Source organism: Cryptomeria japonica, chromosome 2, assembly GCF_030272615.1.
Source record: "Cryptomeria japonica chromosome 2, Sugi_1.0, whole genome shotgun sequence".
NCBI classification, from domain to species: Eukaryota; Viridiplantae; Streptophyta; class Pinopsida; order Cupressales; family Cupressaceae; genus Cryptomeria; species Cryptomeria japonica.
Window position 1 is genome coordinate 146,493,075 of NC_081406.1, and position 26,808 is coordinate 146,519,882.

Here is a 26,808-nt window from a genome sequence, read left to right on the forward strand (position 1 = left end):
TGGACCCTGAAGGAGAAGAGGGAAGCTATGATTAAAGGCAACCCTAAAAAGGCAAGAGTGGTCCTAAGTAGGTCTGCCTCCACCAAAGCAATCTCTCCTGGTGATTACACCCTACACAAGAAATCTAGTTACAGTGTGCTAATGCCTACAACAGGGGAGCCCTCTACCTCCAAAGGAAAGAGGAAGATAAAAGATGTCATTGACATCCAAGAGAGCCCAAAGATGCAGAGAATAGGGAAAGAAGTACAATCTGATACACCTTTGTATTCTCCATCCCAATCAATTATCCACATAGGAGATGAGCAGGCAGCAGCTGAGCAACTTCTACAATTAGGTAGTCTAGGAGAAATTGCCTATACATATGATGAAGTAGAGGAGGGTGTGCCAAAAGAACCCCTTGCTGCTGAAATGAACATTACTACCACGAAACTCAAAGGCCAGGAGTGGGATCTTGAGATCAGGCAGGGAAGTAATGACTTCTTGGCTGACAACAATTTTGTCACATCAGGAGCATTTATGCAATTTATATAGAAACAGATCATAGATAAGTACAACGCTAGATGTGAAAAGAGAAAACGTGAGCAGCCTAATAAAGATCCAACCCTAGTAGAGGAGGAAATAAAACAAGAGATGATGGAAGAATTCAAGACCATCACCCCTGAGCAAGGGAGAGATATGGTGGCACAAGCTGGAGTGCTTATTCTACCTGAGTGGGATATAGCAGATGCCTTAGTACTAGACATAGTGAGAAAGGAGACCATACCCATGGAAGGAATTACTTTCAGTAAGGATAATGTTGCACTTGTCATGTGGTCTCTCAAGAGAAATGAGAGTAAGAAAAGAAAAGATGGCCTAGGGTCAAGTTACCTTGGTGAAATGATGGTGAAGAGAGTGTAGAATATAGGGGTGGTGGAAGCTGCTAGCACTGTGCTAGTGACTGCAAAATCTAGTGTTGTAGTAGTAGAAAAGGAAGCCAAGGAAAAAGAGATCCTCCAAGTCAAGTTGGAAGCAATTTTGAAGGCATACAATAGCGCTAAGGAGGAGGTAAAAGGTAAGGATAGCATCATTGCTAAACTGCAGAGCTAGCTGACTGGACAGCACCATCAAGGTGAGCCTTCAACATTGATGATCTCCTCTTCTCCTGCAAGACCTCCACCTACTAGCCCTATCATTGAGTTCCCACCATCTCCAGCACCCTTCAACTCTCAAATGGTTGAGATTACTCCTCAAGAACTAGAAAATTTAAAATAGGCTCAGGCCTTGTATGCAAAGAAATATGAGGAGAGAGTAAGGGCTACAATTTCTAGTCTTGCAGATACAATGAGTGCCTCATTGTTATATAATAACATAGGCAAGATTTTGGATATGAGGAATGAGCTCAATAGGGATAAGGCCATCTTGGCACCTATTCTTGACAAGTGGAAGCCTAGAGAGAAGAACTTGGAAGCTATTTGTGCATCTTCTGATGAAGCTGGGTCTGATCTTATCATTAAATTCACTTGTGACACCACCAAAGATCTAGTAAAATTGGTAGGAGAGGTAGACAATGCTGACAGGAAGATCAACCTCTATAAAAAGGAATATACTGATCAGGTTTTTGAATTGATTCCTGGAGTTTTTGCTAGCCCAAATCAACTAAAGGACAAACAAGTATGGCTTAAAGAATTAGAGGCCAAATTGTCAGCCAGAGTAAAAGGAATTGTTGATTTAGATGATGCTTCCTTTTTTGTTGTAACAATTCAGGAGATAGAAAGAGTTAAATCTCATTATGGTTTCCTCAATTCAGAGGTTAACAAGATGAGAATTCCTGGAAAAGGTTGACCAAGGCTAAGACAAATGTGATTGATTTCACATGGCCAACTGATGATGTGTACAATGAATGGATAATTAAATATGCCATCCATTAAGCAGAGCAATTAGAGGGTGCTCCGGAATAGTTGGAAGAGGTTACAACCAGACAGCAAGTTGAAGAAGCTGGAGGAGTCGAAAAGGACTTGTAACTGTTTTGTAAAAGGCTTTGTAACTTCTTTTGGAAAAGAAATGGTTGTAACTAATTCCCCTAGGAAATTCTGAAGCTATGTGCATCCATATTTTTATAAATGGATACTAGGACTATGTAAAAAGGGATCGCAAAAGAATTGTAAGAAAACGCTACAAAAATTTATCTGAGCTTTTCTAGGTTTAATGGGGAATATTGAAAAGCTTCTTGTAATACTTTTTTGAAGATAATATCAATATACAGACCATCGGTTTTGAGTAAATCTTTGTGTCATCTTTGAATGTGTTTACATTTATTTACTATTCATACTGAATAATCCATTGTTATTTTGTTTGAATAGGGGTTGCAAGGCAACTTTCAGTAGATGTGTTTGCTAGCTTTTCTCTTTAGGAGGGAAATTAAATATGCAGGGATCACTTCTACCATTAAATTACCTATGAGACATCTTGAATCTTGATGAGCATAGTTTGATTTGATATGTATAAATTCTCATGTATGCTAGGCATATATATAGGGATTAAAAGAGGCCGAGCCAATGGGATGTGTGGAGATATTTTATTTGGGGAGTATTGTTTGAATTTTGGTGACTCTGTGACCTTGGATAAGGCACTGGTATCGATCAAGGTTGTCTATTGCATGTTTTGTTGATCAAAATACTGAATATGAGTATAATTTTCATTCCTTTGTTTCAGTTAGTTTCAAGGTGAATAGATCCGCTAGTTTTCTGGACTGGTTTGCTATGGATTTATCTTTTGAAATTGTGAATCCAGTTCACAAAGGTATACCCACCTGGACTATGAATAAGTCCAAAGTGTAGAAGGTTAAATCAAACCTTGTCATATGTTGTCCTAAGAATTTCCTTCCCCTTAACATTCCTCTTGCACAAAGTTTAATCATCTTATTATAAGGATGTTGAAGTGAGTGAAATTTTTAAGACAACAGTTTGGACTACAATCCAGAGAGAAGAATTGTCGGTGATAGCATCAAACATGCCAGATTACAGTTCTGTTTAAGCTCAATACCAGATGTCTGAATCCTCTTACATAAACCCAACTCGATCACCTATGATCGACCAAATCCTCTGCACAAATGATTATTACAATATTTTCTCCTTCCCTATTTCCATATAATCTACAATGAGATCTTACATATATTTTGTTAGACACAATGCACAACTGAGAGGGGGGGGGAATCAGTGGTTCTCAAATTTTTTCTTTTAACTATCCTATGTGAGCATAGTTGTTATTAGATTTAACTCATAACAGACTTACCGGTTAGTGGGGAGACTAATCATAAATGCAATCACACAAGGGGATATCACATGACAGCATCATATACGAGGAAAACCCAAAATGGGAAAAACCTCATTGAGCAATGCTGCTAGAGTCTACTGCTCCAATCCAGCCTCACAATCAAAACTCTATTACAATGTTTAGGGCACCAACCCAAGGAGCACTAACTCCTAACTTGTTTATGGGCTACAACCCAAAGGAGCTACAACCCCTGCACCAAGATACAACTCAGTGATCACAATGAAAACATCAATTACAAAATTATTTCTCTTGTTACAAGTGAATCTTGTAACAATTTCATATACCTTACTCTGTCGATGAGATACCTTCTCTCCTACATCGGTACACTTCTCCTGCTACTTCACTACTGGTAAAATCTACTAGTTCACCTCTACTCTCCTTCTACTCTGTTGGATCTCCTCTACATTGCTCTACTCTTCATGGGTACTACACTCTGTCAGTCCACTGTCTATCTTCTATGAAGCTCTCTTCACTTGTGCTTTGTCGGTATGAATACTATCGGTTCTTCTCTGCTAACGGTTGAACACTTCAACTTGGTCCTCCCTCACACTCAATCTCTTCTTAGATATTCATTAAGCACTTGACTAATTTTCTCTCACATGTAGAAGTAACACTCAATTACTTCGCAGTAGCACTCTCTTCTTCTATGCAGCAACTCTACTCTCTCATTCACCGACAACCATCTTTGTTTCTGGCTTGCATATTTATAGACTGATTTTCCCACCAAAAACTGATTCAAACTTAGGGAGGTTATATTTTCCTCACTTACCTCAAGGCAAACCAAATCCAATCTGATCTTACCCGATCTAATTGCCCAGATAGCCAACTATACACCTTTTCCATTAACGCGCCTTGTTGATCACGCCTTCTATCTTTGGCACTCTGCTTTTTACCTTGTCATCTGATCTCTTGTTCAAGTAGTGAGATTGGTCTCTCTATCTCCTTCATCTATCTTGATCTTCTCAGTCATTTTGAGTTGGTTCTTAGTTGTCCTCCAGACCTCGAGCCACAAACTTCTGCAACACGTCTCGTGATTTGTGGGATCTACCATTAATGTTGAACAACTTTGCAACTACCTTATCAGTGTTCATTCCATCTACCACTACATGCAATTCCACCACCTTGACTCCATGTGGCATTCATGTTGATCAACTACCAACCTGGTTGCCATGTCGATTCGGATAGGATCACCAACCAAACACTCTACCGGTTCCTCTTTTCTTCCAGTTTACTAACCCTGCCAGTATCTCACATTCTACTAGTTGACTCATGTCTGCACTTTGTTGAACTGTCGAACACCTAAACTGGTCTTCAGACATGTCTATCCCAAGAATGGACATTTCCACAAAGTGAGAGGACATCTGCATCTGCACCTTTCATCATATTACCGGTGGACTTACATACCAGTAAACACTCTTGATCTGTACCGACATCTCAACATGTCTTCTCAATCGGTTCAGTGCATATTCCTGATTTCATGCACTTGATGCACACCTCTTCTTCCTTATCTCACAAAACTATGATGCACATAATACATGATAGGAGATAAGTTCCACTTACTTGTGGAGTGACACCTTATCTTCTGCATCCTACAATGCACTCATGTGACTTCCCTATTTTGTGCAACATATCTTCAAATAGGCACATGTGATCCAGTGTGGGCACATCCACTGTTGGTCATTGCTTCTCATGATGACTGCATCTTCATCTGGTGGGAGTCCAACTATTCTAAAACCTTACCGTATACTAGTGACCTGTTCATTCTACTCTTCCAGTGTTGATGTGATTTAGGTAAAATTCTACCTCTTCATCACAAACAACAACTCAAGCACCTTGGCCATCTAGCTTGTACATCGGTCACCTTACCAACTCATCCACACAAGTTAGGCACTAACTTGTGTACTGGTGTCCTACAACACAAGGTGATATCAAGGATATCTCAACCTATACTCCTCCTTGATATAGTTGCACATGCATCTCTTCTACTGATAGACATCCCATACCGATTGACATCAATGACAACACAAAGCCAACAATCTCCCCCTGTGGCATTGATGTCAACTCATGTAGTATTCGGCATACTACATAATCCTTCTCCCCCTTTCTATGATTCATGGATTCTCACACATGTAGTATGCAGTGTACTACTGAATTGTTCTCCCCCTTTGACAACAATGACAAAGGGCAGTGGCACTATCAAGGTATCATTCCTCCTTGTATTTGCTAGGCACTGACAAAATTCTTTCTCCCCCTTTTTCTTTATTGGATGCATCTCCTCCTTTGATACTAATTGTTACATTTTGTTACATCTTCTCAAGTCATAACACTTGAGATGGAGGACTCAACCATCAACTGACACCAATTGAGCATGAAAATTTTATACCATTTGTTAGAATACTCAATGTAGAGGGATGTGTCAATGAACACTACTCACCTGCCAATCAACTTGCAACACCTCTTGTTTGATCCCAAATTTCTTTAAGAATCAAATGTGATTGTACTACCAATACAACCAGCCAACTGACAAGTAGGAATCAAATATGATTGTACTATGAATACAAGCAACCAAATGATAGGTAGATACCCCTTGCAATGAAATTTTCCTGGTATTCCTACTATAACTTTTCATCATCTACAGTTTTGGGCAGTCAATGCACTTACTCTTCCAAGTTCAAGCATCCCATCTTTGCATCATAGCCACTTGAACTCCCCCTAAGTCATACATCTCAGGTCCTCAACTCTGGTGAGGTCAAATACCAGGGCTCCAATTATCTCTGTCTCTGTATACACATAAAAATGGCTATGAGTAATTAAATAAATATTTATTCTTCTATTAAATAGTTAATTTGAAAAGATTAATATATTTAATTCATTTTTGTGTATTTATTTAATTAATATTTTATTAATTAATTCATCTATCTTATTCCTCTAATTAATTAAATATCTAATATTTAATTATTCCTCTAACCACGTTAATTAAATATCTACTATTTAATTATCTCCTCCAAACAATTAAATATCAAATATTTAATAGTTATTCTCCTATCCTATAGTCTCAAATATTAAATAATTTCTAATTTATTTAATCTCTTTTCCAACTCATTCTTCCATCTCCACTTCATCTTCCCTTTGCCAACTCATCAAACATGTGGCTAAGGAAATTAATATTTCTTAAATATTAATTCATCATTTATCTTCAACCACCAAACTTAATGAAATATTCTGTATGTACATATATTTCATAACCATCTCCTATATTCTCTCCAACACCCCCTACATCTTAGGAAGGACTTGAGTCCACTTGTCCTATCATGCCTAAATCTTCTCCAACCATCCCTAGATTCCCTTAGTCAGCAACCCAGTCAAGGTGAGATGAGTGACACTTTTCTTCTCCTTCCCCCTTTCTCTCAACCTTCAGCTTTGCTCACAACCATCCAAATCTATAGATCTGATCATGACCATTGATCTGACCCACATCATCTCATCTTCTCAAGATCTATAAAATCAAGGGCTTCAGTTGAGAGAGAGTTAGACTTCAAGAGACTTCAAATGTACATTTTCAAGCAAATCATTTGTATCGGTGAGTTTTAATCTTGAAGCAAATAGCAGTAACCATTTTAGCATAATCATGTAGTATTGCATATCATAGCATCAATTAACTATCAATTATCAATCCATTCTTCATATGCCATCTTGGAAGCTATCAATGCATTGTCTGAGAGCACACCATCTGCAACCAGGAATACTGGAGTTAGGACAAAATGAGACATAAACCATGAAGGTAATATTAGTATTTTATTTTATATGTATTTTATGTAGTTTCATTGGTTGAGTTTGGATTTCCTGTAGCATTTCCATTTGTATTTTGTGAAACTAACTTGTTACAGGTAGCATTCTGAGGATAAAATTTAAGTCAACACATTTTGGCGACAAATAAGAATCGCACTTGAAGATCAAGAGAAGAAAACTTTCACCTATGCATGGGGAACATATTGCTAGAATGTTATGCCATTTGGGCTTAAAAATGCAAGAGCGACTTATCAAAGGGCTATGATGACAATTTTCCATGACATGATGCATACATTTATGGAAGATTATGTCGATGACATACTTGCAAAATCTCATACAAGACAAGAACATTTGAACATTTTAAGAAAGATTTTTGACAAGCTGGAAAGATATCAATTGAGATTAAATCTAAAGAAATGTGCATTTGGAGTAACCTCTGGAAATCTCTATGGGTACATTATATCAGCTCGTGGCATTGAAGTAGATCCTAAAAAATTCAAAGCTATCATGGAGATGGAGGCACCTAAGAACATAAGTCAATTGCAATCTTTACAAGGAAGACTGCAATCAATCAGGAGATTTGTTTCTTAGTTGGCAGATAGATGTCTTCCATTCACCCATCTTCTACATAAAAATGTTCCATTCAAATGGGATTTAAAATGTGAAGAAGCTTTCTTGCAAATAAAAGAATATCTTATGAGTCCTCCAGTACTGATATCACCAACCAAAGGGAAGCCATTGTTACTCTATGTATCAGCAACAAGTGTATCATTAGGTGCTCTCCTAGCCCAACATGATGATGGAGGAAAAGAAAGAGTAGTTATTATATCAGTAGAATACTTGTTGGCTATGAATTAAATTATTCCTCAATAGAAATGACTTGTCTAGTAGTTGTTTTTGCAACTCAGAAGCTCCGACATTATATGTTGATTCATTCTATAAAACTAATAGCAAAGATAGATCCTCTCAAATATTTGTTGAGCAAGTCAACATTGACAGGGAGACTAGCCAAATAGGTTATGATACTGAGTGAATTTGATATAGAGTATTTTGACGGGAAAGCTATCAAGGGACAAGCTATCTCTGATCAATTGGCTGATGCACCTTTACAAAATAACATGCCTTTGCACATTGAATTTCCTGATTCAGATATATTGACAGTAAGTACAAAATTTTGGGAATTGTACTTTGATGGTTCTTATACACAATATAGATCAAGCACAAGAATCTTTTTTATCACACCTCAAGGACACACAATTCTGAAATCATATAGACTACGGTTTCCATGCATTAATAATACTACAGAGTATGAAGCATTGGCTATTGGGCTTAAAATGGCTATTGAATGGAATGTCAAAGAACTACATGTCTATGGTGATTCAAAACTTATCATCAACCAAGTAAATGATGAATACCAAACAAAGGATGATAAGCTTATGCCATATGTAAAGCGGAAAAATCGAACCCTAGTTGTTCTCCCCTCCCCAACTCCAAGGAGAGAGAAGGGGGGTCACTAGGGTTGATGGTTTTCACTTAGGAGGGACTTTACATTCAAAAGAGGGGTTGAAACCCACAAGATCCAATCCCACGCAATGCAAGATTGGATTCTAAATGAGTTTCAAGGGTTAAGACATCAAGGATACCCTCTTTTGTAAAGAAATGTAGATAGGATGATTGAACTAAGAATGCATGTAAAATAGGAAAGATTCGCTTATAAATAGAGATAGGGATACAAGATGAAGCTGCAGACCTGGAATTAGCAGTAAAATGTCGAGACGGTGCTGTTCTGCAAATTTGAGCGAAAGTTGATGGGACGATGGTGCCCGGCGTGCACACGGTCCTCCGAAAAATCCGTGAAACGAAGGTGGATCTGTTTGTCTCTGCACAAGGATTCCAAATCTTCAATTACAGCCGCGTACCTGCAACCTACACATAGAAAAGAGAGGACGATTGGGGGGTTAGGGATGAGGGGTTTGCCTTTAGGTCAAACCTCGGTTTTGGAATTAACCAAGAAATGAGAATGCAGTAAATGTAAATGTTTGTAATGTAAACAAGTACTGATACCTTGTTGTAAGAATGTTTGTATTCTTACATGCAAAGGTGTAATGTATGTAGTATGTTGTATGTTGTATGTGATCTCCTCTTCAATGGTTGAATCCTTGTCTTGAATGCAACACTTAGCCTTGAATAGAGACTTAGAATACTCAATTGCTTGAAGGAATGCTGGAAGGCTTGAATGTTTGAATATCGCTTTCGCGCCTTGCTCACATATGTCCTCCTCCCTTTTTGAGAGAGGAAATGTAGTTTATATACTTGTCAATTAGGGTTGATAGACTGATTTTCCCGACCTTAGGCCAACCAGGAAACATTATTTCCCGAATTGCAAACCTAAAGACCCAATGCCCAAAAGAGACCGGGCCCAAAATAGGGCCAGGGACCAAGGCGTTGGGCGCCATGGTCCCACCTCCCGGGGCAGCAGGGTGCAAGGAGGGATCAGGCCAAGGTGCAGAAATATGCAGTTTTTGGTGTTGCAAGCAGGTTTCGGGGTCTCCATTCAGGTTCAACATTGCACCGCCATCGTGAAGACCCAAATGCAGTCGAAATTGCAAGTGTCGCAATTTTATGACGCTACACCATACAAACAACTAGTAGAGAAGTTTAAAGAACACTTTAAAGAAATATCATTCACCCAGATTCCAAGAAATGAGAATAAAGCAATGGATGCAATGGCTACAATAGCATCTCTCTTACAAAATAAGGAGAATCAACAACGTTACAAATTTCTCATGGAAGACATCTTAACCCCTACCATTCAATCCCAACATACCTACTGAATTTTCCATATATCAGGAACCAATCAATCCTTGTATGGTCAAACTTATCAGTATTTAAAAGAACATATCCTTCCTCTTGACTTATCTCATAATCAGAAAATGAATTTTATCTGTCAGTCCTCTCGCTATACTATAATTTCTAATATCTTATATAAGTGTGGTCTAGATGGTACTTTGTTAAGATGTCTTGAACAAGAAGAATCTAAAAAAGTTCTTGACAAAGTTCATGTAGGTATTTGTGGCATGTACACTCAAGTGGTTTAACATTGGCTAAGAAACTTCTTCGTATGGGTTACTATTGGCCTACTATGGAGAGAGATTCATTCACATATGCTAGAAAATGTAAATAATGTCAGATTCATTGAAATCTCATTCATGCACCAGCCCAAGAGTTATATCCTATGACAGGATCATGGCCATTTTCACAATGGGGCCTTGACTTGGTAGGAAAGATCAATCTGTCATCTTCTAATGGACATAAGTTCATTTTGATTGCTACTGAATATTTTACTAAGTGGATTGAATCAGTGCCTTTAACAATAGTGACAAGAAAACAAATATCATCATTTATTTTGAGTTATATAATCTATCGCTATAGAGTTCTTGTTACCATTATTATTGATAATGGGAGACCATTCAAAAATAAAGATGTGAAGGAGCTATGTGAACAATTTCATATCCAACATAGGTTCTCTACTCCATATTATCTCTAGGAAATGGTCAAGCTGAGGCGTCAAACAAAAATATCTTGAAAATCTTGAAGAAAATAGTCAATGAAGCTGGAAAAGATTGGCACATTCAGCTAAATCCTGCTCTTTGGGCATACCAAACTAGCATCTACACTCCAATGGGGAAAGCTCCATATTGTTTGGTCTATGGATCAGAGGCCATATAACCTATAGAAGTAGAGATACCTTCTCTATGAGTATCCTTGCAAGGTCTTATACTAGAAGAAGAACAACGAGTCTCTCAACTCTAGGAATTAGAACTGATTTAGGAACGTTGCCAAAATGCAACAGATCATTTAAAAGTATATCAACAAAGAATGACAAGAAGCTATAATCATAGAGTCAAGCCCCGCATTTTTCAAATTGGAGATATAGTTCTAAGGGAGAATCCAAGAAACTAACAAGATTGAGAAAAGAAGGGAAAATTTGAACCAAATTGGCTAGGACCTTTTGTCATAGTAGCAACATATGGATCAGGAGCATATAAGTTATCTACCCCTGAAGGTTATTGGTTTTATGAACCTATCAATTCTATCAATCTCAAGAAATTTTGCTTGAGATATGAAGTTCTGAAAAAATCAACAAAAAGCATATAAAGTCCTGAAAAAATCAACAAAAAGCATATAAAGTCTTAAAAAAATCAAAATATGGAAAAAATGCAATAAATTTAGATAGTGAAAACCTAATAAACATGCACTATCTAAAAAGTGAGCTCCTCCATCTATGAGATCACTTTGCACACCTATCGACTTCATCATATCCAATCTATCACTTCTATCTATCTTACCTTATCCATTCCATCTTCCATCTTTCACATCCATTTCTTTGAACCATTTAGCAAGAAATATGTAGCTTACCAACAATTATCAATCTTTGACATACTTGTCATAGTCACTATCATAGATTTTATCAAAATCAATCATATCTGCATTTGTATCCTGTCATGGTTTGGATCTTGATCAATTCATACATCCATAGTAAATTTGTGTTTCCACTAGGGGAAAAATCCTAATTCCTTTTTCTAAGGTGATCTTTTAAATCTTTGAAAATCCAAAAACATTTAGAAAATTAGAAAAACCAAAAAACACCTATGATTTTGAAACAAATAATGAGCAATCAAGGCATTTCATCAACAACTGAATCATCACACTCGAAAATGAAGAATCAACCAGCAAGTAATAAAGGATTATTAAAGATAATTCATCAAGATGATTATATCAGTTAATGACCATAACAAACATGTGAATGACATTCAAGATTCAGTGTTTATATCTTGATTTTATTGCTAATCATGTACTCTATGCAACTCAAGGATGTCCATGACTAGAGAAGCTATGATGAGGCATGGTTATTTTCTTTTATTGTTGTCTGTGGTTTATCTATTACTAAAGTATGTACTTGTCTCAGGATATGACTGGCAAAAGATCAAGGAGGATGTTCCAAGTCATGCATGAAAGGAGATAATCCTTGTCTATTCTGCAAGCAATATTTAGGTCAACTTGATCCATTATATCAAGTTGCTTATATTAACTTACTATATCAAAATCCATGTACAAAATACTCAGGTCATCTTGAATCTTTATGTCAAGTTTCTTGTATTTTCTTACAACATTTTAAAGCTCAATGATGAAATCAAGCACTGTTACAAGATAGAATATGAAGAATGGCAGTACAATTTTTAGTTAGATGATTTTGGATTAGCTCATTATTCATCTGCATTATAAGCATTCATTTTGTCAGTTGCATTATAAGCATATCATTTCATTAATAGATCAACGATCATAAATAAAGATTGAGTATACTTGGACAAATAAAAACAATTTGCACTTGATCATTATAGGTTCATTCATTTTTAGAATCATTTTAATCATTATCCATTTTTCATTTAGTTGTATATAAATCATTGCATTAGTTTGCATTCAATTAAGTGCATTTCATTCATCATGTAGTGTATCATCATTATTGTTTGCATTATCAGTTCATAAAGATCATTTAGTTGCATCTTTGCACTTAGATTCATAATCAATATAAGAATTATATATAAACTCATAAACATTTCATGTAGATCATTTGCATTTATATCATCATAAAAAAAAAACCAAATCAATCATTCATTTGCATTCCATATAGATCATTACATTTGCATCATTTACATATCATTTAAGTTAGTAGTCATTTTCATTTACATCCAAGGTCATCAAAATCAAAAATCAAAAAAGCATTTACAATTGCATCATCATATAAATCATCATCATAAAAATAGGAGTAACAAGCATATACAACATCATCCATCTAATCATTGCATCCATATAATCAAAGCATAGAAGCATCATCATCATAAAAATAAAGTAACATGCATATAAGAAAGATCATCATCATATAGAGTCAATGTCTGCATATAAAAATAAAAGTCCAAGTATACAATGATATCAAATAAATAATACAAATTGTCCAAATCAAGTCATGGCTGTCCTGTACCACTACCACCTGACTTTGTCTGTCTCTATGGCTATGGGCAAGAAGATCCTCTAGATGCTTGTCTCCCATGATCACCACTCCTATAAGGAGGTCCCATGATCCCACCACTCCTAGTATCCATCAATACGGTGGTATGATAACTACCTGCTCTCTGGCTCTCTGAAACTACCTCCTCGTATCGTCATCACGAGTGGGAAGTCTCCTTCCCAACCCGAACTAGTGCTCTAACATTGTCAGTAGAGAGAGTACCTGATCCAACCTGCTGGATATGATCAAGAAGGCCCTGAGTATCCTGTTCTCTCCTAATAGCTCTATCCCTCTCAACCATAAGAGTTTGAACCTATGCTCAAAGTTGATCAGTCTATACTCTACGACTGTCAATGGTCTCCTGCATTGGCACAACATGCCCTGGTGCATCTTGCTCTGGCATATCATGCATTGGTCTATCCTACTCTGGAAAATCTTGTTGTGGTACATGAAAACTAATCCCCTCCTCACCACCACCCTGTCCAACTATTGGAATCTCAGTCTGAGTAACTCTTTGAACCTGTCATCTAATAAGGGGAACATGATCCTCTAGATCTTGATCATCTCCACCATGAGCTGCAATGACCCTAGGGTCTAGCTGAATCTATCCAAAATCAATGCCTCTCCCACAACCCCCATCTAGTCCACTCACCCTGCCTCCTCCTATTAGTGGCAACCCTCTTGGTGATCTCATCCCTGCCCTCCCATGCTCCCTCCCAATCCATCCAACATCTCTCCCACCCATAGAATGTGCTCTCGCAATCCTGCTAGCTAGTCCAAACGGTCCTCCATGGACTCTCAATCGACCTCCCCTCCTTCCAGGTCTCCTACCACCACCACCTCCATCCCCACCCTCATCTCCATCTCCCCCAGCCTCCTGAGTAGCTCTGAGCTCTCATCTCTATCTACGTATCCTCACACCTAGATCATCTAAATCATCATCATCATCATCTCTTGAATTAGGAGGAGTATCTGCTGGATCAGTAATGCGAGAAAGTGGATGAGCTAGTATGTACTGCTCGCATAATCTGTAGTAACCCCAGGATGAAGAATGTGTAATCTCATATCATAAGCCACTCTCGGAGTAGCAACAAAATCTGCACGAGCAATCTCAAATGACAAGGAAGGTCCCCAACCTCGCCTATCTCTGTACCATTGAGCATATATCATCACACTAGTAGGCATAAGATGGATCATACCAAACTGTCTCAGAATGCAACTAATCAACTGTCACTCAATAATGTAAGGATTTTGACCAATGAGATATCTACTCTGCATGATAAATGGTAATGTCCATGCATCATCCATCCATGGATCACAATCAACATATGGTCTCCAAGTAATGCTATCGAATGAATCAAACACCCAATACCAGTACTCCATCTTACCCAGCTTATGCTGAGTAAGGATACCTATATAAAAATATACATATGGTTGTCTCTCTCCATGAACTCTATGATGGATAGGCCAAGTCACAACAATGTGTTCCCAGCACCAGATCTGCAATAAAGTGCATCCTGTAGATAAACTAGCACTCTCATCATACACCACCTGATGAAGATCATGATATAAATGAGCCAACATACAAACACCCCAAGTATATCAAGTCCGATGCTGCATCATACTAAGGATAATCTCACCCCATCCAACAACAAAACCTCACTATCACCTATCAAGACAAATAAATCCTCCAATCAAACCAGCAAGAATCACAGGAAGAGTCTTGTAATACATCACCATATCCTCCCAGCAGATCTCTCCTCTAGAGATTCTCTCATCAGCAAAAATTACTCTACAAGCCTCTATCCCAACACAATCCTAAAAATCATACTGCACTAACTCACCAGTCACTGGGATGTGCAGAATCCTTTAGATATCCTCGAGCGTCACACTAATCTCACTAGTAGGCAAGTGGAAAGTGTTATGCTCACTGTGCCATCTCTCGGCTAATGTTGTCAACAATCCTCTATTATGTGTAATCTCAGGCATATAAAAAAGATGGCGTAAACCACAAGCATCTATATGTCTAATCTCAACCTGTGTTAGCTCTGGCACTAAATGTCGTACTGCCGGTAATTTCTCTCGACACTGGAGAATATCAAGTTTCTCTTATTTTTCAAGAGAATTCAATCAATCAATTCTCTATCTATCAAATCACACTAAATCAATCTATGCTATCAAATCTATCAAATCAAATTGAAGCAACTTAAGCTATCAAATCATTTTAAAACCTATCAATCATGGTTTTCAATCTATCAATCAATCTATCAATCAACAATCTACGCTATCAAATCTCAAATCAAATTGAAGCAACTTAAGCTATCAAATCATTTTAAAACTTATCAATCATGGTTTTCAATCAATCAATAATCAATGAACAATCAAGCAATCAATCTATCAATCAAACTATCTATCCATCAACATCATGCAATCACTTAATCAAGTCCCTATTCATCATCAATGCATGTCAAACATGTTAAATCTAATCATTAAAGTGATTTTTAGCTTTTGCACTTTTCAAAAACATCAATTTTGAGCATTTGCGCTATCCTATTGAGAATTTGCGCTAAACTACAACATTTGTGCTAAATATAAATGCAAATGTGCTAAACAAAAACATATGCACTATCTTTTTGAACAAATACGCTAACCCTAAGAGCATATGCATAAAACCAAGAAAAATCACTAATTTTAGTTGCAAAAGCACAAACAAACAAAGAAAAAGCGGTATCCTATGCATATGCGCTAACATCCTTAACATATGCGCTAATTTGAACAAATGCGCTAAAACAAACTGCAAATGCGCTAAATCAATGCCAAAAAAATCAAAATATTCAAAATATTCAAAAAATGTGCCTAAAAGCATGAAAAGTTGAAAACAAAGCTCAGGATAAGATACATACCAGATACCCATACTCGAGAGGTCGCTAATATCATCGAACACACTCAAGTCAATGGTTCTCCACAGGAATTACCATTTCGCCACCTCAGTAAGAATATTTTCTTCACAAGCTGACAAGGATAACAATGAAATTAAAATTAGCCTTGGTTAATTTTATATTTACTATTTCAAGAGTAATTAATGCTATTGAATGGGGCAATTTAATTTGTTTTTTAGAAATGAATTTAATTGACTTAATTTTTATCAATTATCATGAGATCAATCGTTCAACCAAAAGTTTTCAACAATTTCACGATCAATCTCCTGAGGGGGCACACAATCAGGATTTTCAATCTCCATTAGGCACATTATCGAGACTTGATTTAATCTTTGAAACAAAGTTGTCTCGACATCATTTCAAAGAGGGGCAAAATGTATACACATAAAAAATGGCTATGAGCAATTAAATAAATATTTAATATTTATTCTTCTATTAAATAGTTAAATTGAAAAGATTAATTTATTTAATTCATTTTTCGTGTCTTTCTATTAATTAATTCATCTATCTTATTCCTCTAATTAATTAAATATCTAATATTTAATTATTCCTCTAACCAAGTTAATTAAATATCTAATATTTAATTATCTGCTCCAAACAATTAAATATCCAATATTTAATAGTTATTCTCCTATCCTATATTCTCAAATATTAAATAATTTCTAAATTATTTAATCTCTTTTCCAACTCATTCTTCCATCTCCACTTCATCTTCCCTTTGCCAACTCATCAAACATGTGGCTAAGGAAATTAATATTTCTTAAATATTAATTCATCATTTATCTTCAACCACCAAACTTAATGAAATATTGTGTATGTACACATATTTCATAACCATCTCCTATATTCTCGCCAACACCCCCTACATCTTAGGAAGGACTTGAGTCCACTTGTCCTATCATGCCTAAATCTTCTTTGACCATCCCTAGATTCCCTTAGTCAGCAACCTAGTCAAGGTGAGATGAGTGACACTTGTCTTCTCCTTCCCCCTTTCTCTCAACCTTCACCTTTGCTTATAGCCATCCAAATCTCCAGATCTGATCATGACCATTGATCTGAGCCACATCATCTCATCCTCTCAAGGTCTATAAAATCAAGAGCTTCAGTTGAGAGAGAGTTAGACTTCAAGAGACTTCAAATGCATTTTGAAGAAAATCATTTGTATCTGTGAGTTTTAATCTTGAAGCAAATACCAATAAGCATTTTAGCATAATCATGTAGTATTGCATATCATAGCATCAGTTAACTATCAACTATCAGTCCATTCTTCATATTCCATCTTGGAAGCTATCAATGCATTGTCTGAGAGCACACCATCTACAACTAGGAATAGTGGAGTTAGGACAAAATGAGACATAAACCATGAAGGTAATATTAGTATTTTATTTTATATGTATTTCATGTAGTTTCATTGGTTCAGTTTGGATTTCTTATAGCATTTCCATTTGTATTTTGTGAAACTAAATTGTTACATGTAGCATTTTGAGGATGAAACTCAATTCGACACAATCTCCATACCGGTTGAGTTGTGCAACTGTGATCATATGATGATCTTTCAATTCCATTATATCCACCATAGCCTATGACATGATCCTGGATGAACACAATGCCATACAATGTCATCATCAAGTCATAAATATAACTAGTTAGCCCATAAACATGCATGCCTACATGATCAACCACTAGGCCAACATATTCCATTCAACTCTTTTCCAATACCACCCGAGACATGAATTCCATGCTACCAGGGCTATTGCAATGATCTCCAACTTCGTTATCTTACATAACCTACAAGTACCTATTTAGCATTCATGTCAGTAACATCCTGTACATACCAGTCTCCTATACCAATCCACTATCACTATAGGAGCACCTTCCTGTGACTCCTGACTTTTGTCAACACTGTATATGATTTCAATAGTTATCTTGTCATATATTGATACAGTTGTAGTGATCCAATCTTTCATACCGGCAACATGTTCTTTCATGTTGCCTTCATCACTGAGGGGGTGAATGATAAATTCAGTATATTACTCCCCCTAAGATCCTTCATCTCCTTTAGGCCTTAGGAGATATCACTTATGCAGTGAGTGCACAATGTCAGTCCATGGTCTTCTTCCTCCATATGCTTGGTCTTATTCTTCTTCCCATTTTCAGTCTTGGGAATAGGTCTTTCCATCTTCTATTGATGATTCCTTCCTTTTCCAGATTTTGCATCCCACACAGAAGCAGTGCTATAGTAGCACATAGTATTCATCCCAACTTCATGTTTGGGGAATCTCTTAACATACCGATTTGACCAAATTCTCTTGGTCATATCGCTATGTCTAGCAGCTAAAACCAGTGGACCTCTTGCTCTTGCAGGGATATTCCTCCTTTGGTTCCATGTAGGTCTCTGACTTTCATATGCTCTATACCCACTTTTTTGCAGAGCATAGTTGTTGTACCGGCCTCCATATGATTTCAAGTTCCTCTTCCTGCATTCAAACTCATTATGGCTAGATCCATTGTAGTTATAACATACAACATTTACTTTATTAGGAATAGCAAATGGATTCTTTCTAGCATAACTAGGAGAGGGGATATGCATGTATCTACTCCCAGATACATTTTTCTCATATGCATGATATCTATGAGATCCTAGATTATTCATTCTAGATCTCTTTCTACATTCTTCTGCCCCATGGCCATAATTATTACATGTAAAACAATAACCGGTAAAGGATGGCATATGACTTACAAATATATTCTGCCATGCATGGAGAGATCTTACCAATTTGGCATCTCCATTTCTCCTTCTCTGAGAATGGATCCTAGGTTGTCCATTTGATGTAGCTTCTCCATTTAGTCTCTTCTTCTGCCACACTTTCTTTGCCCTATGGGTGGTAGCATTTCTTTATCCTCTTCGAATAGGAGGTCTTCTTTATTGTCTTCTCATTTTCTTGCTTCCGGAGAAGTTGTCTTCTCCCATCTTCCCTTTACTTTTGGGATCTGCATTGTTCCTCCTTCTTGCAGCATCAGTCTTCATTCTTGTCTGCAAGTCTTCACCGATTTTATTTAGATCAACCTTCTTCCAGGGAGCATTTCTCACTATGAAGGTTTGGCCTTTGTTTTCTCCATTTTAGGAGATAAACAAAATGTCATTGTGAAGGACATTCTTGCTGGTGGAGCATTCACTGGAACCACTACCTAAACCTTAGGTATCTTTGGCATGCTTTTTCTTCTTCAACATCTTGTCCAAGGCATCACTTTTTCCATCAAACTGGATTCTTACCTTGAGTTCATCCTGACATTTCTCAAGGTTATTTCAGAGAATCTCCATTTCTCCAAGCAACTTCTGATATTCTTTATCTTTTACCTCTAGCTCAGAAGCTATATCACTGCACCGACACTCCCTGGTGTCTTCTTCCTGAGATTTCAACTCTGAGATGCATTTCTCAGAATATTCAAGGCATTTTGTCAGTCAGTTTTGCTCTACAATAGCAACATTCTTGAATATCTTGTACTCTCTTCTAACTCTACTGAGTTCTTCAAGTGCATTTACAAGCTCTCCTTCAAGATCTATCTCGGCTTCTTCTTCTTCACCTTCACAATCAAATAGATCCTGATGGCTAGATATATCTGCCTTGTCTTCTTCTTCTTCAACATCACTACCAAACACATCATACCAGTGGGATTCATTTTCCTTATCACTTTCAGATGTGTGCACCTCACTTTCTATTTCTTGTGCCATGAAGAGACAAGTTTCCTCTTCATCAAAACTACAACAGCTGACCGATCTACTATCAAAACTTCCACATGTGATTTCTTTGTTGTTCTTCATGCTTCTGCAATCTGATTCAATAGTGCATGGCTCATTTCCATAAAGCTTCTTCAATATATCCCATAGACTCTTTGTAGATCTTCACTTATCCACCTGAGAGGAGACATCACTGATGAGCCCACTAAATATGGCCTTCATGGCTTCTTCATTGCACAAGCATCTCCTTTCTTCTTTATATCTAGTGGGAGGACTAATATTCCTAGGGAGACCATTAATAACTGATATTTATACATCAAACCCTAGAGAGGATAGGAAGACTTCCATTCTACAACTCAAAATAGACTAGTTTGAACCATCAAACATAGGAGTAGGAATTGACACTAAACAAACCATTGTGTCCTTAAGCCATAATCTGCCCAAGCTAGAGAAAAATCATTTGACTGGGAACCTATGCTATGATACCAAGTGTTAGGCACAATGCACCACTGAGAGGGGGGAAGGAATCAGTGGTTCTCAAGATTTTCCTTTCAACTATCCTATGTGAGGATACCGGTTATTAGATTTAACTCAGAACAAATTTATCAGTTAGTTGGGAGACTAATAAAAAATTCAATCACACAAGGGGACATCACATGACACTAGCATATACAAGGAAAACCCAAGATGGGAAAAACCTTGGTGAGCAATGTTGTTGGAGTCTACTGGTCCAATCGAGCCTCACAATCAACACTCTATTACAATGTTTAGGGAACCAACCCAAGGAGCTACAAACCCTAATTTAGGGAACCAACCCAAGGAGCACCAACCCCTAACTTGTCTATGGGCTACAACCTAAAGGAGCTACAACCCCTACATGGAGATACAAGTCAGTGATCACAATGAAAACATCAATTATTAAAGTAGTTCTCTTGTTACAAGTGAATCTTGTAACCATTTCATATACCTTACTCTATCGGTGAGATACCTTCTCTCTTACACAGGTACACTTCTCCCATTGCTCTCATCTGCTGCTTCATTGCCCGTAAACTCTACCGGTTCAAATCTACTCTCCTTCTTCTATGTTGGATCTCCTTCTCACTTCTCTTCTCTTCACTGGTACTACACTCTGTCGGTCTACTATCTGCCTTCTCTATAGATCTCTTCACTTCTACTCTATCGCTATGAAAACTATTGGTTCTTCTCTACTACCGGTTGAACATTTTAGCCTGCTTCTCCTTCACACTTATTCTCGTCTCAGATATTCATTGAGAACTTGACTGATTTTCTCTCACATGTAGAAGTAACACTCAATTACTTCGTAGTAGCACTCTCTTCTTCTATGCAGTAGCTCTACTCTCTCATCTAGCGACAACCATCTCTATTTTTAGATTGCATATTTATAGACTAATTTTCCACCAAAAACTGATTTAAACTTAGGGAGGTTAGGATTTCCTCACTTACCTTGAGGCAAACCAAATCCAATCAGACCTTGCCAAATTTGATCACCCAGATAGCCAACTGTACACCTTAGCCATTAACGCACCTTCTTGATCAAGCCTTCTATCTTTGGCAATCTTCTTTTTACCTTGTCATCTGATCTCTTGGTCAAGAAATGAGATTGGGCTTGATGTCTCCTTCATCTACCTCAATCTTCTCAATCATTCTAAGCTAGTTCTTAGTTGTCCTCCAAACCTCAAGTTGCAAACTTCTGCGATAGCTGTGCAACACGTCCCATGATTTGTGGGATCTACCATTAATATCGACCAACTCTGCAACTATCTTATCGGTGTTCATTCCATCTACCACTGCATGCAAGTCCACCACCTTGACTCCATGTGAGATTCATGTCGACCAACTGCCAGCTTGTTTCTCCATGTCGGTCCAGATAGGATCACCGACCAAATACTCTATCGGTTCCTCTTTTCTACCAGTTTACTAACCCTGTCGATATATCACATTCTACTAGTTGACTCATGTCTACACTTTGTTGAACTGTCATTGGAACACCTAAACTGGTCTTCAGACATGTCTATCCCAAGCATGCACATTTCCACAAAGTGAAAGGACATCTGAAACTGCACCTTGCTCATATTACCAGTGGACTTACATACCGGTAAACACTCTTGATCTGTACTGACATCTCAATATGCCTTCTTAGTCGGTTCAGTGCATATCCCTTATTTCATGCACTTGATCCACACCTCTTCTTCCTTATCTCACAAAACTATGATGCACATAATGCATGATAGGAGATAAGTTCCACTTACTGATGGAGTGACACCTTGTCTTCTACATCTTGCAATGTACTCATGTGACTTCCTTGTTTTGTGCAGCATATCTTCAAATAGGCACATGTGATCTGGTGTAGGCACATCCACTGTCAGTCATTGCTTCTCATGATGACTGCATCTTCATCTGGTGGGAGTCCAATTGTTCTGCAACCTTACCATATACAGGTGACCTATTCATTCTTCTCTTCCAGTGTTGATGTGATTTAGGTAACATTCTGCCTCTTCATCACAAACAATAGCTCAAGCACCTTGGCCATCCAACTTGTACCCTGGTCACCTTACCAACTCATCCACACAAGTCAGGCACTAACTTGTTTACTAGTGACTCCAGTGGTCATTCATCCTTACCTTACCGGTGTCCTGCAACACAAGGTGATATCAAGGATATCTCAACCTATACTCCTCCTTCACAGTGTTGCACATACATCTCTTCTACCAGTAGAAATCCCATATTGGTTGACATCAATAACAACACAATGCCAACATATTTATACCAACTCGAGACCTAGCCAATTAGGTTAGCCACACAAATGATAATATAATAGATCCATTACATAATATTGAAATAGAATTATAACACATGTTGGCCTAAGGCCAAACAAACATCATCCAATCAATAAAATATCCCAGAAGTGCATCAGAGAATCCACCAACACATTTCATGCAATCCGGTCCATAACCTAGATAGCACCAAAACTAAATTAGATCCACACACATCAAAGAAATGACAACAATCAGTCGAGGCACAAACACAATCACCATCAGCATCCTGAATCCCTTCTAGAAGCTGCACCAACACCACTTATGCATTACATCAAAGATCTTCAATAAAGCTCTGCCGGTGAAACCCTTACCGGACCAATAAAGCAAGTTTACTAGAACATAAGATAGCATCGGATCATTAAGTCAATACCAACATACTGAAACATATTTTAGAAGCATATGAACCATCCATACAAACTTGTTCCTTCATCCAGATCATACCTGTGACAATTAACTGAATATCTTCCCAATCCAATCCTTGTATCGGAAGCCAGTAAACAACCATAATAGCAAGTGATGACATCAATTACAAAACATCAATGCAACACATAATCAATTCCATCATATGGCCAACAATCTCCCTCTTTGGCATTGATGGCAACACTAGATGTGATAAACATCCAAGTGCTAAGAAAATGCCAAACATGTCTCCCTCGATGGAAGATAGCCAACAATCTCCCATAGAATAATATAGCAATGAAGTTTTGAACCAAAACTAAAACAAAAAAGACCAAATACTACCAAACTCCCCCTAAGGAGTACAATCAATAAATAGCAATGGTTTTTCACATATATTCCCCCCCCTTTGATAGTAATATCAAAGAATCAAATAAAATATGAAAAATCTAAATCTCAAGGCTGACTACTCCCCCTGAGTAGTAGCATTATTTCATCAATCTGAAGCAAAAGATAGCTCTGATAATGCATACCGGACTGATGCACAACTACATCATTTAAGTCTCTACCAGAGAGGTAGAAACCCCCAATGTATCTCTCAAATACTCAAATGATTCTTGGGACAAAGGTTTAGTGAAGATGTCTACTATTTTCTCTTTAGTGTTTACATAAACCAACTGACTTCTTTTTCTTTCACATTTTCCTTCAAAAAGTTATACTTGATCAATATGTGCTTAGTCTTGGAGTGAAATACCAGATTCTTTGATATGTCAATAGCTGCAGATTTATTGTAATGGATAACAACCAGATCATTACAACTCACTTGTATATCCTTCAACATATGTTTCATCCATAGAACTTGAGTGTAATTGGTTGTGGCTGCAACATATTCAACTTGAACAATAGATAAAGATATGCATGGCTGCTTCTTGCTAATCCATGAAACCAACTTCTTCCCAAGGAAGAATGCTCCACTAAATGTTCTCTTTTGGTCATCAACATCACTTTCTTAATCTGCATATGTATATGCACATAAAGTAAACTCATCATATTTAGGGTACCATAAACCATATTCAGTTGTTCCTTGCAAATATCAGAATATCCTTTTTATTTCACTTTCATGATTTTCTCTTGGATTACTTTGAAATCTTGATACAATATTGACTACATTCATTATATCCAGTTTAGTCTCAGTTAAATATAGAAAACCACCAATCATGGATTTATATCTTGTAGAATTTACTGGAGGGGATACATCCTTAATTGACAATTTTTCACTTGTAACCATAGAAGTATTGACTGGTTCAGAATTTTCCTTACCAAATTTCTTCAAGAATTCCCTTAGATACTTATTTTGATAGATAAAGATGCCTATGTGAGTCTGAGTAATCTACAAACTTAGAAAAAATCTTATTTCTCCAGTCATAGACATTTTAAATTCACTCTGCATATTGTCAAAAAATTTCATGCACAATTTTTCTTCACCTCCAAAAATTATATCATCAACAAACACTTCAATAATCAAAATATCATCATTAGTGATCTTATAATATAGGTTACTATCAACATTACCTTTTATAAAATCAAGCTTCAAAAGATACTTATTCAACCTTGCATACCAAGCTCTAGGAGCATGTTTTAGTCCATATAGGGCTTTCCTTAATCTCCAAACCATATTTTTGTCATCTATCAGTAAAAATCCATCTGGTTTCTTAATAAAGACTTCCTCTTCAATTTCTCCATTCATAAATGCACACTTAACATCCTTCTGATAGACCTTGTAGTGCTTATAGGCTGCATAAGCAAGAAATAGTCTAACACCTTCAATTCTGGCTACCGATGCAAAAGTTTCACCATAATCAATTCTTCCTTATGAGAATATCCTTTGTAGATCAATCTAGCCTTGTTTCTTACAACTTGTCCATCCTCATTCAGTTTGTTTCTAAAAACCCATTTAGTTCCAATAACATTCTTATTTTTAGGTCTTATGTTGTTGGTGATCATGTTCGAGACTTGGCGGATGGAAATCATTACTGTGGAGTGTGGACCTATACTTCATCCCGGTTGATCTAGGTTATGGACCGGCTTTAATATAACATGTGGATAGGACCCACTAATGCATTTCTGGGATGTCTTATGTGTTGATATTATTTGTTTGGCCTAAGGCCGACATGGTTTGTAATTATGTAATTGGTTTATCATCTAGTGGTTGTCCTGATTGTTTATGGTCAAGGGTTGGTATAAATAGATGTAAGATCTCATTGTAGATCATCATGGTTATTGTTAGAGGTCATGGTCAAGGAATGTAATGTGTGAATAATGTAATATCATTAAGGTAAAGGTGTTGGTTGATCATTGGAGATTGAATTGGGTTTATGTAAGAGGATTTAGTCCTCCAAAATTGAGCTTAAACTGAAATTGTACTCGGGCATAGGAGATGCTATCTTTTGCAGTTCAACACTTCTTCAGTTTGTAGTCTGGATTTCTATGTATTCAGTGAGGCTCCTTTTGTGATGAGCAGTGCGCTCTAGGCTATTTTCCTTCCTGTAAGTGCAGGCCCCTCAATTTTAATTCGCATACTTACTACATAAGTATTATCTGACTGTGGGTAGGCTTCACACCATGGTTTTTCCCTTTACCAAGTTTTCCACATATAAATTTTGGTGTTATGTGGATGGTATTTATTCTATGATTATTATTTATGCTTAATTAGATTAACTATTATTTTGGTATTAATGTTTTGGGTTCTGATATTAAAGTTTAAATTGCTAATAGGTCTTTTGGAGCTATCGTTTGAAGGGATATTCCAAGGCCTGATGGAACAAATTACACAGTATGGAAGATTTGGATGGAGACTCATTTGAGATGTCTTGGCAAGGAGATTTGGGACATCATATAGAATGGTGTCACACCCTATAATCCGGGATCTCGTAATCCTCCTTTGGCAAACTTGGATAAGGAGCTTGAGAATTATTTTAGAGAAAGAGAAGCCCTCTTGTGTGCACTTTCTGATCAACAAATAATGGGATTAACCGATAAATAATCTAAAAAGGCTATATGGGATAAGTTGGAGACTCTTAATGAAGGTGACCCTACAGTAAAGATTGATGAAGACAGAGTACAACTAAGAGGGAGGTGAATCAATGGTTCTTAGGTTTTTCCTTTTGTGATCTAACTTGAGAATATCAATTATTTACTTAATCACTTAAACAGTCAAACCAAGAATACAAGAAAGAAAGCCAAAGAGACCATGCACACACAAGTAACTCACAACACCAAATTTATGAGGAAAACCCAATATGGGAAAAACCTCAGTGAGAAAAGATGCTAAAGACTATTGCTCCAATCTAGCCTCACAGGTAAAACACAAATTTACAAAGATTTTGGGCACCAACCCAAGGAGCACCAACCCCTGCACCAAGTTTCAACTTGGTGATGTATATTGAAATACTATTTGAATACAATTAAGGCTTCTTGTTGCAAATAAATTTTGCAGCTCTTGAATCAAATAGCTTTTTGTTATCTTTCTCTCTCTTTCACACACAGTCTCTCAACACACTGTGTCACACTAGGATGCTACCTACTCTACCAACCCCTACCGGTTATGATCAACTATCAGACTATGATACTGCCTGTAGAATCCTCTCACCGGTTTGCTTGCAACCTCACACTACAACTTTCTCAAAACACCTTCTCAAGTTTTCTCCTTTCTTGCTCTCACTTCTCTTC